Source organism: Arachis stenosperma, chromosome 9 (assembly GCF_014773155.1).
Source record: "Arachis stenosperma cultivar V10309 chromosome 9, arast.V10309.gnm1.PFL2, whole genome shotgun sequence".
Lineage (NCBI taxonomy): Eukaryota > Viridiplantae > Streptophyta > Magnoliopsida > Fabales > Fabaceae > Arachis > Arachis stenosperma.
This window is the reverse complement of record NC_080385.1, coordinates 77108067-77111931: the sequence shown is the minus strand read 5'-3', so window position 1 is coordinate 77111931 and position 3865 is coordinate 77108067. Positions and strand designations below refer to the sequence as shown.

Here is a 3865-nt window from a genome sequence, read left to right as displayed (position 1 = left end):
TTTAGCAACTTACTCTTCAGTGACATACTCATCCTCTTCAGAGGAAGAATACTCATCAGAGCTCATGAATGGCAGAAGTAAGTCCAATGGAATCTCTATGGTCTCATTTTGAGCCTCAGATTCCCATGGTTCCTCATTGGGGAACTCATTGGAGGTTGGTGCACGCCCATTGAGGTCTTCCTCAGTGGCGTTCACTTCCTCCCCTTCCTCTCCAAATTCGGCCATATTGATGGCTTTGCACTCTCCTTTTGGATTTTCTTCTGTGTTGCTTGGAAGAGTACTTGGAGGGAGTTCAGTAACTTTCTTGCTCAGCTGTCCCACTTGTCCTTCCAAATTCCTAATGGAAGACCTTGTTTCAGTCATGAAACTTTGAGTGGTTTTGATTAGATCAGAGACCATGGTTGCTAAGTCAGAGGGGTTCTGCTTAGAACTCTCTGTCTGTTGCTGAGAAGATGATGGAAAAGGCTTGCTATTGCTAAGCCTGTTTCTTCCACCATTATTGTTATTGAAACCTTGTTGAGGTCTCTCTTGATTCTTCCATGAGAAATTTGGGTGATTTCTCCATGAAGAGTTATAGGTGTCTCCATAGGGTTCTCCTAGGTAATTCACCTCTTCCATTGAAGGGTTCTCAGGATCATAAGCTTCTTCCTCAGATGAAGCATCCTTAGTACTGTTTGGTGCATTTTGCATTCCAGACAGACTTTGAGAAATCAAATTGACTTGTTGAGTCAATATGTTATTCTGAGCTAAAATGGCGTTCAGAGTGTCAATCTCAAGAACTCCTTTCTTCTGACTAGTCCCATTGTTCATAGGATTCCTTTCAGAAGTGTACATGAATTGGTTATTTGCAACCATTTCAATTAGCTCTTGAGCCTCTGCAGGCGTCTTCTTCAGATGAAGAGATCCTCCAGCTGAGCTATCCAAAGACATCTTGGATAGTTCAGAGAGACCATCATAGAATATACCTATGATGCTCCATTCAGAAAGCATGTCTGAGGGACATCTTCTGATTAATTGTTTGTACCTTTCCCAAGCTTCATAGAGGGATTCTCCATCCTTCTGTCTGAAGGTTTGGACTTCCACTCTAAGCTTACTCCATCTTTGTGGTGGAAAGAACTTTGCCAAGAAGGCATTGACTAGCTTTTCCCAAGAGTCCAGGCTTTCTTTAGGTTGAGAATCCAACCATATTCTAGCTCTGTCTCTTACAGCAAAAGGGAATAGCATCAGTCTATAGACCTCAGGGTCTACCCCATTAGTCTTGACTGTGTCACAGATTTGCAAGAATTCAGCTAAGAACTGATGAGGATCTTCCATTGGAAGTCCATGGAACTTGCAATTCTGTTGCATTAGAGAAACTAATTGAGGCTTAAGCTCAAAGTTGTTTGCTCCAATGGCAGGGATAGAGATGCTTCTCCCATAGAAATCAGGAGTAGGTGCAGTGAAGTCACCCAGCACCTTCCTTGCATTGTTGGCATTGTTGTTGTTTTCGGCTGTCATGTCTTCTTCTTCTTTGAAGAATTCGGTCAGGTCCTCTAAAGAGAGTTGTGCTTTGGCTTCTCTTAGCTTTCTCTTCACGGTCCTTTCAGGTTCAGGGTCAGCTTCAACAAGAATGCCTTTGTCTTTGTTCCTGCTCATATGAAAGAGAAGAAAACAAGAAAATATGGAATCCTCTATGTCACAGTATAGAGATTCCTTGAGGTGTCAGAGGAAAAGAAAAGTAGAAGACAGAAGTAGAAAATTCGAACTTATCAAAGAAGATGGAGTTCGAATTTTGCATTAAAGAATAGTGTTAGTCCATGAATAGAAGGATGTGAGAAGAAGGGAAGTAATTTTCGAAAATTTAAGTAAAAGATTTTGAAATTAGAAATCAAAAAGATTTGATTGAAAACTTATTTAAAAAAAAAAAAAAGATGTGATTGAAAAATTATGGTTTTAAAAAGATATGATTGAAAAGATATGATTTGAAAACAATTTTAAAAAGATTTGATTTTAAAAATTAATGACTTGCCTAACAAGAAAAGATATGATTCAAACATAAAACCTTCCTCAACAGAAAAGGAAAAAAATGTTCAATCAAATCATTAATTGTTAGTAAGTATCTTTGAAAAAGGAAAGAAATTGATTTTGAAAATATTTGATTGAAAAGATATGGTTTGAAAAAGATTTGATTTTGAAAAACTTTGAAAACTTGAAAAAAATTGATTTTGAAAACAAAATCTTCCCCCTTTGCCATCCTGGCGTTAAACGCCCAGAATGGTGCACATTCTGGCGTTTAACGCCCAAACTACTACCCTTTTGGGCGTTAAACGCCCAGCCAGGCACCCTGGCTGGCGTTTAAACGCCAGTCTGTCTTCTTCACTGGGCATTTTTGAATGCCCAGCTTTTTCTGTATAATTCCTCTGCAGTATGTTCTGAATCTTCAATTCTCTGTATTATTGACTTGAAAAGACACAAATTAAAAATATTTTTGGATTTTTAATAATGAGGAATAATCAAAATGCAACTAAAATCAAATAACAATGCATGCAAGACACCAAACTTAGCAGTTTGTACACTACTGACATTAACAAAAATGAGAATGCATATGAGAAACAACAAAACACTCAAGTCAATAGAATTCAAAGATCAGAGCAAGAAATCATCAAGAATTACTTGAAGATCCTTAAGACACATGAATGAATGCATGCAATTGACACCAAACTTAAGATGAGACACTAGACTCAAGCAAGAAACATCAAATATTTTTGGTTTTATGATTTTTGTAAAATTTTTTTTTTTGTGATTTTCGAAAATTAAGTAGAAAAAGATATCAAAATTCTTAATGAGAATTCAGGAATCATGTAATGTTAGTCTAAAGCTTTAGTCTAAAGGAATTAGACATGGCCGGCCAAGCTTCAGCAGCACACTGCATTCAAGAGCTAAATTGATGAGAATCAATCAGCCTTGGTGATGATAAGAACATCACCTTGAAACACTAGAATTCATTCTTAAGAACTCTGAAGAAAATACCTAATCTAAGCAACAAGATGAACCGTCAGTTGTCCATACACAAGAACAATCCCCGGCAACGGCGCCAAAAACTTGGTGCACGAAATTGCAATAACACTTTTGCAACTCCGCACAACTAACCAGCAAGTGCACTGGGTCGTCCAAGTAATAAACCTTACGCGAGTAAGGGTCGATCCCACGGAGATTGGTGGTATGAAGCAAGCTATGGTCATCTTGTAAATCTCAGTCAGGCAGACTCAAATGTATAATGGTGATGAACGAAAATAACATAAAGATAAAGATAGAGATACTTATGTATATCATTGGTGTAAGAGCTTCAGACAAGTGTATGAAGATGCCTTCCCTTCCGTCTCTCTGCTTTCCTACTGTCTTCATCCAATCCTTCTTACTCCTTTCCATGGCAAGCTCGTGTAGGGTTTCACTGTTGTCAGCAGCTACCTCCCATCCGCGCAGTGAAAGCTAATGCTCTTACACTCTGTCACAGTGCGGCCAATCACCGGTTTGGTTCCCTCCCCTACCGGAATAGAATCACTCTTTTGCGTCTGTCACTAACGCCCAGTAGGTTACAGGTTTGAAGCACGTCACAGTCATTCAATCATTGAATCCTACTCAGAATACCACAGAAAAGGTTTAGACCTTCCGGATTCTCTTGAATGCCGCCATCAGGTCCTGCCTATACCACGAGGATTCCGATTAAAGAATCCAAGAGATATTCACTAAGCCTCAGATGCTTGTAGAACAAGAATGGTTGTCAGTCACCTTGTTCGTGAGTGAGAATGATGATGGGCGTCAATCATCACATTCATCAGGTTGAAGAACAAGTGATATCTTGGATAAAGAACAAGCGGAATTGAAT

General features: G+C 38.9%; 1 non-coding gene across 1 annotated transcript; it reads left to right on the top strand.

The window, feature by feature from the left end:
• Positions 1-984: 984 nt before the first annotated feature.
• On the top strand, positions 985-1092 carry LOC130953231 (small nucleolar RNA R71). The gene has a single exon (XR_009075402.1). It is a non-coding gene; the product is annotated as a small nucleolar RNA R71 (small nucleolar RNA).
• Positions 1093-3865: the final 2773 nt, after the last annotated feature.